Source organism: Bos indicus, chromosome 23 (assembly GCF_029378745.1).
Source record: "Bos indicus isolate NIAB-ARS_2022 breed Sahiwal x Tharparkar chromosome 23, NIAB-ARS_B.indTharparkar_mat_pri_1.0, whole genome shotgun sequence".
Lineage (NCBI taxonomy): Eukaryota > Metazoa > Chordata > Mammalia > Artiodactyla > Bovidae > Bos > Bos indicus.
In genome coordinates, this window is record NC_091782.1 from 33,132,008 (window position 1) to 33,144,731 (window position 12,724).

Here is a 12,724-nt window from a genome sequence, read left to right on the forward strand (position 1 = left end):
AATAAACTAGTGACAGTTTTAGAAGTAAGTCATTTAAAAGTTCCCTTAAAATGATTCATTAATCTGGGAGTAGAAGGGAACAATTTGGGTGGACTCGATGTGATGGTTTTAGGAGGTGGGACCTTTGAGAACTGATTGGGTTATGAGTTAATTTCTCAAAAATAGAAATAGTGCCCTTTCAAAGGAGACCCCAGGGAGTTCTCTGTCCCTTCTGCCATGTGAGACAACAGTGAGAAGACAACTGCCTATAAACCAGGAAGCTCTCACGCAACAAAGAACCTGAACCATGAATACTGCCTTTGAGGTGTTTGATGCCTTTGTCTAGAGATTTTCTTGTTTCTTTAGACTGAACACCAAAAACCTCCCTTCTGTCTCACCCATAAGCAATTTTAATCAGTACTTTTATACATTTTAATGTATACTTTGGTGCAGTTAACTATATTTCTGCACATAACACCTCATCTTTCATCCTTAATTTTAGTGGGTTAAATATTGTAGGCAGGAATTTGTGTCTACCTAGAACTTCTGAATGTGATCTTGTTTGGAAACAGGTTTTTGCAGAGGTAGTTACATTAAGATGAGGTCATTCATACTGGATAAGGGTGGAGCCTAAACCCTACCACTGGTTTACCCTATCCTTACAAGAGACAACACTAGGAGGCAGACAGAAAGAAGAAAGTCATATGTGGACAGAGGCAAAGACTGAAACCATACAGCTATAGCCAAAAACTATAATGGATTTTGGGGATCCACTAGAAGCTAGGAAGAAGCAAGGAAGGAGTCCTTCAGCAAGCCTTCAGAGAGAGAATGGCCCTGCCCATATCTTAATTCCGATGTCCTAGTCTTCAGAACACAGAGACAGTAATAGCACACTAACATGAGAGAAAGTTCCAGGGGAAAGTGATTCCTTGGGGTGAATCTAAAACAATGAATAAACTTGAAGAAAAGAAGTCGTTTTGAATGGAGGGAGGTTTTTGGTTTGTTTGTTTGTTTTTTTAAGTTTAATGCCTTCCTTGATATTAATGAACATTTCTTTGCTATTAGTGATAAAATTTAGATAACATGAGGAATCCCTTTTGATGGACTGTTATTGTAAATATTCTTCCTGTATTCTTATCGTTAAAGATCCGTGAAATTCCTAGGAACTCACTGCCCAGAAAGAGTTCACGGCACAACATGTGAATGTCTCTTAACTGAGGTTCTTTTAAAGCCTGTTTACGGGTCTTCCTCGTTAGTATAGTGGTGAGTATCCCCGCCTGTCACGCGGGAGACCGGGGTTCGATTCCCCGACGGGGAGATCACAATACTACCTTTTTCAGCTAAGCCTGTAACAGAAAGGAAATCTTTCTGCTCTTTCGTTTTGTTCTAAGTTGAATTCTCCCGTGTTGACTTATTAGTGTGTTCACTGAGCAAGCAACTCCCTTCTGATGGAAACCCACGGCTGCCTTCTCTCTGAGAGAAGTCAGATACAGCGCGGGGGTTCAAAGTGTGCCCATTTGACTCGAAATATTCCGAGATCTTGCAATATTAATTTTCATTTGTCAACTGAGGTGATGGAGATGTTGCTTGTACAGGAACCGCCCTTAGAAAAGTCTCAGTGGTTCCCAAATTTTGGTGCACATTAGAATAACCTTGTTGTTCAGTCGCTAAGCCATGTGCGACTCTTCGCGACCTCACGGACTGCTGCACGCTAGGCATCCCTGTCCTTCACTATCTCCCGGAATTTGCTCAAACTCTTTTCCATTGACGCGGTGATGCCATTTAACCATCTCGTCCTCTGCTGCTCTCTTCTCCTTTTCCCTTCAATCTTTCCCACCCTCAGGGTCTTTTCCAATGAGATCGCTCTTCGCATCAGGTGGCCGGCCAAAATATTGGAGCTTTAGCTTCAACATCAGTCCTTCCAATGAATATTCAGGGTTGATTTCCTTTAGGATGGATCGATTGGATCTCCTTGCAGTCCAAGGCACTCTCAAGAGTCTTCTGCAACATCGCAACTGGAAAGCATCAATTCTTCGGTGCTCAGCCTTTTTTTATGGTCCAACTTTCACATCCCTACTTGACTACTGGAAAAAACATAACTTTGACCATACAGACCTATGTCGGCAAAGTGAAAATTCCTGACAGAGGGATGGCAACCCATACTAATTAAATTAGAATGTCCGGAGGTGGTAGCCAGGCTTCAGTAGGAATTTAAAATTCTCACCATGTAATTTCAATATGCCTCAAAGTTTCGGAGCAGCTGGCCATTTCTCTCTGGTTAGTTACTCTGACAATGTTACTAACATATTCAAATTATTATTGTATTTAATATAAAATGTAAGCTATTTGTAAAGCATTAAAAAAAAAACCCACTAGCGATCTAACATGGATCATATTGTTACTACACATTATGCTGCAACAATAAAAGTAACTTAGTGTTACTCCTCCAAATCAGGTAGTCAGCACAAGAGTGCCACACAAGAGTGGGAATAGTATAATTTCAATTCATGTAAAATTATGGACATTTGCACTGACACCTTCCATAGCTCTAATTGGCCAAAGTACTTTAATTTTTATATGTAAAAAAGGAAAACGTATAACGTTGGTTAAAAAAAAAAAAACCTGATGAAGTTATTAGATACTAGCTAACATAAGTTGTACAGTACACCTAAATATGTATTGAAAATGTGCTGGTTTTGTTTATACTTGGATGTTTTGAAATTCGGACATATACAGCTTACTAAAATATGTTTAAAATTTCAAATCTGGTGATTCTACATTTACTAATATACTTTTGAACTTTTTTATTTGGAAATAATTTCAAACATAAGAAAGGTTACAAAAATAAAAATTTTATAAGGAACACTCTATATCCAGATCCACCTTTCCTTAACATTTTACCCTATGTCTTTATTATTTTCTTCTATATCATGTTTTACTGAGTCATGTAAATATATTACATAAACCTCAATGTGTGTCACCTTAAAAAGATAGGCTAGCGTCTGAACAGGGACTTGAACCCTGGACCCTCAGATTAAAAGTCTGATGCTCTACCGACTGAGCTATCCAGGCCCTGATCGTAGAAGTTGAATTGTCCTATAAATAACTAAATCTCATTAGCAATTTCGATCTCCAGGAAGAACTGGAGTAATCCATAATTTCAGAAACAACCCGGGTCTTTCAAAAGCAGGGCTCGACCACTTAAGTCATCTACTCACCAAACAGACCATTTAACCTCTGCACTGTACATTCTTTAAGTACATTTTTAATTGCTGGAGAAATGAAGATTATTCCTAGAGTCAATTACTGCCGAAGAAGATTCACCAATCTGGGTCAAAGGAGATCATATTTACTTCTCAGATAAGTTTGAAGAGAAGATGCACAAGGCTCCCCTCACCAACCTGTAAGAGAACCTGGAGATTTTTTTTTTTTAAGGAACAACTAAAGTAACGGAGGAGAATCTTCCAAAGAATGAAAAGACGGGCAAAGATGAGGTTTCTAATCTTGACATAATGTAGGGGCATCAAATTTGGTTGTACCCTTTGGTGTCCCCCTCCCCCTGCCCCGCCCTCAGTTTCAGAAATGAAATGTCTGGGAAGAAATCCAAGGCTTCCTCTAATTTTCTCCTCCACATTTTATCTAGCAGCCCAACTCGTCCAAAGACAGGAATGGCTTGACACTTAAGGAAATAGTGCTTTTGGTTCATTCAGTGTTTATTGATTCATGAGACAGTTTTTGAGCACCTGTAGAGAGATCACACGGAGAAGGCAATGGCACCCCACTCCAGTACTCTTGCCTGGAAAATCCCATGGATGGAGGAATCTGGTAGGCTGCAGTCCATGGGGTCGCTAAGAGTCGGACACGACTGAGAGACTTCACTTTCACTTTTCACTTTCATGCATTGGAGAAGGAAATGGCAATCCACTCCAATGTTCTTGCCTGGAGAATCCCAGGGACGGGGGAGCCTGGAGAGCTGCCGTCTATGGGGTCGCACAGAGTTGGACACGATTGAAGCGACTTAGCAGCAGCAGCAGTAGAGAGATCACAGGAGCAAAATCCCAAAGCATAGGTGCAGAAAAGGAAGATAGAAACCACTTAGTTCCATGAGGACTGCCAAATTCAGGACTATGAATTTTTGAGTCAATAATCCTTAAATTATTTAAGGTATTATTTACTGTTTTTTCTGTATGTGAAGCCAAGTGCAATCCTGACCAAACATGAAGAAAATACAGACTCATATATTACCCATAATACTAACCATTATGAAATCATGTGCAAATGCTATTTTATTATAGAAGTTATACAGAGAACTTCAGAAGTTAAATATGTAACAGATATATACCTGGAGAAAATATTTAGATATTACTAAATGTGGATCAGAAATCATTTTGACTTGACCTAAAAAACAAACCATCCCTCCTGCAGGATTTTTTCCTCTGATGTCCAAGATATGTTTAAAATAAACATCCTTATTCTATCTCTGAGCTTCACGAAATTTTAGGTACTTTTTCTGTCTCTCAATGTCACTGATAAGAGAAAAATCAGAGGTGGAAAAAAAAGATAGGATGAGAGTTTGGATGAGGCCTAGGGATGAAGGAATGGGTGGGAAGGGATGACAATTTTGATTTGAGAAACGGTGGATACATGAGTTTGAATAAGCTCTGGGAGTTGGTGATGGACAGGGATGCCTGGCGTGCTGCAGCCCATGGCATCGCATAGTCAGACACGACTGAGCAACTGAGCTGAACTGAACTAAAGACAGGTTAAGTAAGGAGATTATATGTTGCACAATTTCTCTGCCAGCTTTATAGGTTTCTTTACCTTTATTCAAAAACATCTGGCTTTATCCCATTTTGTCAACTTTGCCCTGGCTATTCCCTCTGCCTGGAAATATCTACCCCAGATATTCACATGACTCAATCCTTTTATTATTTCAGGTCTTTGTTCAAATGCCACCCAAACCTTCAATATTACAGTATTTCAGTCAGTTCAGTTGCTCAGTCATCTCCAACTCTTTTCAACCCCAGGGACAGCAGTACTCCAGGCCTCCCTGTCCGTCACTAACTCCTGGAGCTTACTCAAACTCATGTCCATTGAGTCAGTGATGCCATCCAACCATCTCATTCTCTGTTGTCCCCTTCTCCTCCATCTTCAATCTTTCTCAGCATCAGGGTCTTTTCAAATGAGTTAGTTATTCGCATCAGGTAGCAAAAGTATTGGAGTTTCAGCTTCAGCATCAGTCCTTCCAATGAATATTCAGAACTGATTTCCTTTAGGATGGACTGGTTGGATCTGCTTGCAGTCCAAGGGGCTCTCAAGAGTCTTCTCCAACACCACAGTTCAAAAGCATCAATTCTTCGGTGCTCAGCTTTCTTTATAGTCCAACTCTCACATCCATACATGACCACTGGGAAAACCATAGTCTTGACTAGATGAACCTTTGTTGGCAAAGTAATGTCTCTCCTTTTTAACGTCTCTGCTGTCTACGTTGGTCATAATTTTTCTTCCAAGGAGTAAGCGTCTTTTAATTCCATGGCTGCAGTCACCATCTGCAGTGATTTTGGAGCCCCAAAAAATAAAGTCTGCACTGTTTCCACTGTTTCCCCATCTATTCACCATGACGTGATGGGACCAGATGCAATGATCTTAGTTTTCTGAATGTTGAGTTTTAAGCCAACTTTTTCACTCTCCTCTTTCACTTTCATCAAGAAGCTCTTCAGTTCCTCTTCACTTTCTGCCATAAGAGTAATGTCATCTGCATATCTGAGGTTATTGATATTTCTTCCTGCAATCTTGATTCAAGTTTGTGTTTCGTCCAGCCCAGCGTTTCTCATGATGTACTCTGCATGTAAGTTAAATAAGCAGGGTGACAACATACAGCCTTGACATACTCCTTTCCCAATTTGGAAACAGTGTGTTGTTCCATGTCCAGTTCTGTTGCTCCTTGACCTGCATACAGATTTCTCAGGAGGCAGGTCAGGTGGTCTGGTATTCCCATCTTTTAAAGAATTTTCCACAGTTTGTTGTGATCCACACAGTCAAAGGTTTTGGCATATTCAATAAAGCAGAAGTAGATGTGTGTTTTTTTGAAACTCTCTTGCTTTCTTGATGATCCAACAGATGTTGACAATTTGATCTCTGGTTCCTCTGCCTTTTCTAAATCCAGCTTGAACATCTGGAATTTCATAGTTCATGTACTGTTGAAGCCTGGCTTGGAAAATTTTGAGCTTTACTTTGCTAGCATGTGAGATGAGTGCAATTGTGCAGTAGTTTGATCATTCTTTAGCATTGCCTTTCTTTGGGATTGGAATGGAAACTGACATTTTCCAGTCCTGTGGCCGCTGCTGAGTTTTCCAGATTTGCTGACATACTGAGTGCAGCACTTTCACAGCATCATCTTTCAGGATTTGAAATAACTCAACTGGAATTCCATCACCTCCACTAGCTTTGTTTGTAGTGATGCTTCCTAAGGCCCACTTAACTTCACATTCCAGGATGTCTGGCTCTAGGTGAGTGATCACACCATTGTGATTATCTGGATCCTGAAGATCTTTTTTGTATAGCTCTTCTGCGTATTCTTGCCACCTCTTCATAATATCTTCTGCTTCTGTTAGGTCCATACCATTTCTGTCCTTTATTGTGCCAATCTTTGTATGAAATGTTGCCTTAGTATCTCTAATTCTCTAGAAGAGATCTCTAGTCCTTCCCATTCATTGTTGAAATCTCCCTTACATCCCATATTTCTTTGTTTACTGTTTCTTCATGGCTTTTTACCACCATCCAGCTGTCTGCATATATAAATTATGAATCAGAGAAAAGCAACCCTGAACATCCAGGAACTGAGCTGGCATTTATAGCTATGTCTTAATGTTTTCTTGTTGAATATAAGCAATTTTCCAGAACATCAATATCAGGCAAGACTTCTGTAATAGATTAAGACAGAAACAGGACAACTCTATGATCATGTCTGAACATAAATAAACAGAACATTGTCCATGCCAGAGAGTACCAAACATTTCCCTCTCCCACATTATACAAACAACTACCATTTCTTTACTAATTTCAGCTCTATTTTTAGTTTGCCCTACTTTAGGTAAGATTTAAGATATCCAACCACAGAATTACCCCCCACCTCCTGAATGTATACAAACCAATGCAAAGCCATACTTTCTTAAAACTGCCCCCAAATCACCTAACAAAAGTCATCACCTAAAAAAAGATCACAACAAACTGTGGAAAATTCTTAAAGAGATGGGAATACCAGACAACCTTACCTGCCTCCTGAGAAATGTTGTATGCAGGTCAAGAAGCAACACTTAGAACTGGACATGGAACAGCAGACTGGTTCTAAATTGAGAAAGAACTACAGTCAAGGTTGTATATTGTCACCCTGCTTATTTAACTTATATGCAGAATACATCATGCAAAATACCGGTTGGATGAAGCACAAGCTGGAATCAAGATTGCCGGGAAAAATATCAATAACCTCAGATATGCAGAAGACCACCACTCTTGGGGCAGAAATCAAAGAGGAACTGAGGAGCCTCTTGATGAAAGTGAAAGAGGAGAGTGAAAAAGCTGACTTAAAAATAAACATTCAACAAACTATGATCATCGTATCTGGTCCTATCACTTCATGGCAAATAGGTGGGGAAACAATGGAAACTTTCTATTCTTGGGCTCCAAAATCACTGCAGATTGTGACTGCAGCCATGAAATTAAAAGATGCTTGCTCCTTGGAAGAAAAACTATGACCAACCTAGACAATATTTTTAAAAGCAGAGACATTACTTTGCCAACAAAGGTCCGTCCAGTCAAAGCTATAGTTTTTCCAGTAGTCATGTATGGATGTGAGAGTTGGACCATAACAAAAGCTAGTGCCAAACAATTAATGCTTTTAAACTGTGGTGTTGGAGAAGACTCTTGAGAGTCCCTTGGACTGAAAGATCAGACCAGTCAATCCTAAGGGAAATCAATCCTGAATATTTATTGGAATGACTGATGCTAAAGCTGAGGCTTCAATATTTTGGCCACCTAATGTGAAGAACTAACTCATTAGAAAAGACTCTGATACTGAGAAAGATTGAAGGTAGGAGGAGAAGGGGATGACAGAGGATGAGATGGCTGGATGGCATCACCGACTCAATGGACATGAGTTTGAGCAAGCTCTGGGAGTTGGTGATGGACAGGGAAGCCTGACATGCTGCAATCCATGGGGTCCCAAAGAGTCAGACATGACTGAGCAGCTGAACTGAGCTGAAAAAAGGTTACAAAGTCCAATTCTTATAATCACTTCTTTCTAACTCTCTTACTGAGACACTCCACTGTTCTCCTGATGTGCATTCTCTCCTGCGGCAACAGTTAGCAAAACCAACTTTAGGAGTATGCTTTGGCACTCACTAGCTTCATGTATTGTCACCCCTACTCAAACCCAACCACAGAATCTGAGTATCCATTAAATAAATATTGTTAAATAAATACGCGAATAAATAAAGAGTCGCCTTTTTTTCATAAGAAAATAAAAGGTCACATTCTTGGGAAGTGTAGGTCAAGAAAGCAGTAAATAATGTTTTAGGTGCTTAATTAGACAAAAATTACAGACAAGTATAACAACAACACAAGTAAAACTAACTCCTCTTCTACCATTGTCCATACACGAAGTAGCCTGCAATAACTGATTTACACTTGGTGTTTGCACTCCTGGTAACCCTAATCGTAGAAAATGGAAGCAAGGACAATATGAACTAGCTTGACTCAAAGTGAAGAATAAACAACATATTAAAAACCTGTCACCTTTACCACAGGGACTGGAGGCTGGGTTGAGGGTGGAAAGAGAGACAAAGAGAAACTATTTGTTACTTGGTAACGGCCATCAACCAATTAAACTCGTACGTCTATTATCCTGTGTCCTATATCGCATCCCCTTTTCCTAGGCCACTGGGAAGAGATTAATGGGAGAAAAGAAAGGAGGGAGAAAGACGTTACTGAAGAATAAAGAGATTATGGGGAGAAATGCCGGAAGAGGGTGCAATATGCCCGCCTTGTACTCCTCGACGGACAGTTCTAATGTTTAAACAGGTTTATTGAAAGGGAGTTCTAGCCCTTCTCACTGACTCTCTCCTTGCCTATGCTACTTTTTAATTTATCGTGGAAATGAAAAAGCCTAAACACCGCGGGAAGCAGACTGAAGCAATCTTCGAAACCAGCGCTAATTCGGTTCTGGGCTTCCCTGGTACCTTAGTTGGTAACGAATCTGCCTGCAATGCACAGACCCCTTTTCTTTGATTTACTAAACTCCCACACTACGGGGACCGTTTTGGGCTGTGGGACTGTTGGGCCATTGGGAGGCAGGCAGCGCGGTGCGGGAGCGGTAAAGGGACGTGCGGCGGGTGCTGCTTTTCAATATCCCCTGGCTGGGCTCCTCGGCTGACTTTGTGCCATCCCAACAGTCTCCAGCATCCATCCACCAAAACCTGTCTTTTTTGCCTCTCGTTTTGCAGTCGGTTCGGAGCTTGCGTTTCACCCTGTGCACTCTGGATGTAATACTAATCACATTGGTTGTTAATCACAGCAACAGATTATACGTAATACACAAACGAACCTGTCAGGATGGCCGAGTGGTCTAAGGCGCCAGACTCAAGTTCCTACTTCCCCTACTTGGGGTTTCTGGTCTCCACTTGGAGGCGTGGGTTCGAATCCCACTTCTGACATGGTGGTCTTTTGTTCTTATGCTCAAATTCTGCAACTTCTGTCGGTAAATTATAGCCACCTTCTTAGGCTGCATTGCCAGATCTTACCCATTACCACCGATATTTCACCCTTTCTTCAGTTCAGTTCAGTCGCTCAGTCGGGTCCGACTCTGCGACTCAGTGGACTGCAGCACGCCAGGTTCCCCTGTTCATCACCAGCTCCCGAAGCTTGCTCAAACTATGTCCATCGAGTCGGTGATGCCATCCAACCATCTCGTCCTCTGTCGTCCCCTTCTCCTCCTGCCTTCAGTCACCCTTCCCAGACCAGTACTATTTAGATGTCTGTCCTCTCATCATGCCTACCTTCCCTCCCTCCTTTCCTTTTTGTTCTTTCTTTTTCAATAAAAATTGCCTGTTTATGAGTATCTACATGGAAGAATAGTTATATATCAGTATTAAAATGCAGGTCTTAACATATATGTGAAGTGATGGTTATAAATTTCTGTATTCAGTATTTTAACTGTTCTGTGAAGGTTAAGTTTTGAATATTCTTCCACAGATCTCCTGCTTGTCCCTCCCTCTCTGTTGTCCTCACCTGACTCTCTTTTCTTCTTCGTCTTACTCTTTCCTTTTTTTGTGTACCTTCTCCCATCACATCTCGGATTGCTAGTCAAAAGGTATTTGCTGTAAAGTGAAGAGGATGGATGTGATAGATATATTCTATGACATAAGACAAGAGAATTGTGGGAGAGAGGAGAAGTAGAACAGTGATTCTTAACCAGGATTGGTTTTTAAAAACAAGATGTTTTTATAAAAATAAAGAAAGGGAAAGAGGGAGAGAGAGGGGAAGGAAGGAACTTGTCCAGGTCCCATTGCCCTTAAGTGTGGCTCTATCTACCAGATCCTAAATTATTTGTTAAATATATATTCTGTTTTATTACTTTGATTTCTTTTGTAAATCTAGTAATTCACATGTTGGATCTTCTTTGCTTTTCTTTTTACATTTCATTTTCTGCCTAACTTATTTGAAATTTTAGTTCTGTTTTTTCCTTCTTTTCTACTATCCTCTATATTGTTTGCAGTTTTCCTCATTGTCAATTCTATTTTTGTGCTCATGATATATATATATATATATATATATATATATATATATATATATATATATATATATATATATATGATGCTCTTCACCCTGCTCTGTGCTGATATAGGCTCTTGGAACTGCCCTGTATGGGTTTTCATGCTCTCTGGTTTCCATCTGGGTTAGGTCAGTGGGAGTCCCAACAGGAGATAGGTGGATCTAGGAGGTCTGCTGCTGCTACTGCTAAGTCACTTCAGTAGTGTCCGACTCTGTGCAGCCCCATAGACGGCAGCCCACCAGGCCCCGCCGTCCCTGGGATTCTCCAGGCAAGAACACTGGAGTGGGTTGCTATTTCCTTCAATGCATGAAAGTGAAAAGTGAAAGTGAAGTCGCTCAGTCATCTGCAACTCCTAGCGACCCCATGGACTGCAGCCTACCAGGCTCCTCCGTCCATGGGATTTTCCAGGCAAGAGTACTGGAGTGGGGTGCCATTGCCTTCTCTGCTAGGAGGGCTAGCAGCAGGTATTTACTTCTTGTCTTTCTGCCTGCAGGTCACTTTAGAAGAGCTACATTCCTTGACCGGAGGCTATACCTCATTCAAGGAAGCCCTCACTACAAAGCTGTCTTCTGGGTTCAAGTAATTACACTCTCTTCATGCCTCTTCAGGTACAGAAGTAATAATACTCTTACTGCTGCTTGTCCTGGAGAATGACACTCTCCTTGGTGTTTTTTCTCTAGCTGAACACATTTTTTAGTAGAAAGTTTATTGTGAAATATATGTCTTATGCACTTTAATTCTTCAGATTATCTTGTCTGGATGCCACCAAAATTAACATTTTAACTGTTTCATTCTTGGATTTGGAGACCTATATTTTCCTAAATAATAAGTATAACTGCTATTATTGATTAATTGATTTAGACATTATATACTTATTTTCCATTTGTTAAATAATTAACTGCATTATGCCACTACCACCCACTAGTTCTTATCCTTCCAAAATATTTATGTTTTACCTTTTGTTTAATTCAGTGTTTATTGTTTATGTCATTTTTCTAGGTAAGTCTTATACACAGCATTGTTGTGAGCTATGATTCTGTTTTCATTCTTTACTGGATGCTTATAATTGCCTAAAAAGGCAAGCTTTAAAAAGAAAATGTTTAATGTGTCTAAGTCCATTCATATGTATTGATAATTGCTAATTCTTCCTTAACTTCCAAATATCTTTCAGTGGAGCTTTCCATAAGATCAATCAAATCAGATAATAAATCAGCTCAAATATTTTTTCTTGAGGATATTTTTCCGGTTTACTTCTACATGCTTATAGTCTGAACTGGTTGCTCTCTGGACCTGCTACACTGCCGTCATCTGAATCTTCCCTTGCTCATCTGTTCATAATCTATTTTTTGTTCATTTATTTGCTCCACTGTTTCAGTGGAAAGTATTCTCAAGGTTTTTGGTTTTTAGGTTATAAAAATAACTCAGAGTCTGAGGTAATGGTGAGAAGAGCCCTCAGTATGCTTATATGTTAAGTTAGACTATACCAACTTACACCAGTTGCCTCACATATATTCTTAGCATTTTTACCTTTCGTTTTTGAACACCAGTTTTTTTTTTTTTTTCAGTCCTGCCATGAGGGTAAAGCCCTAACTGTCAGAGATTTGAGAGTTAGGTGAGGAAAAAGAGCTCAGCCTTTAGCATTCCCTTACATCCAGATACAGAACAGATCCTCTCCTGTTCTCATCAAGGTACTCAGATCCTCATCTGTAATAGTCTAATCCCATTCTTTATTTTCTTTGCAGAATAAATCTCCAGATTTTTTCCTGGGTGGTAGAAGGGCAAACACTCAGTATAAGTGCAGAGAATTTAGGGCTCTAACTCTTTCTCAAATTTTAAACAATCTGCTTTTCGTTTCCCTTTAGCCTCCAGTACCCAGTGGTCTCAGTTCCTGAGCTTTTTAAAGAAACTTTGGTATTA

General features: G+C 40.1%; 3 non-coding genes across 3 annotated transcripts; 2 read left to right on the top strand and 1 right to left on the bottom strand.

Moving 5' to 3' along the window:
* Positions 1 to 1,225: 1,225 nt before the first annotated feature.
* Positions 1,226 to 1,297, top strand: TRNAD-GUC (transfer RNA aspartic acid (anticodon GUC)). The gene has a single exon. It is a non-coding gene; the product is annotated as a tRNA-Asp (tRNA).
* A 1,681-nt stretch (positions 1,298 to 2,978) lies between these two features.
* TRNAK-UUU (transfer RNA lysine (anticodon UUU)) lies at positions 2,979 to 3,051 on the bottom strand. The gene has a single exon. It is a non-coding gene; the product is annotated as a tRNA-Lys (tRNA).
* A 6,531-nt stretch (positions 3,052 to 9,582) lies between these two features.
* TRNAL-CAA (transfer RNA leucine (anticodon CAA)) lies at positions 9,583 to 9,689 on the top strand. The gene is made up of 2 exons: positions 9,583 to 9,620; positions 9,644 to 9,689. It is a non-coding gene; the product is annotated as a tRNA-Leu (tRNA).
* The last annotated feature ends 3,035 nt before the right edge of the window (positions 9,690 to 12,724 follow it).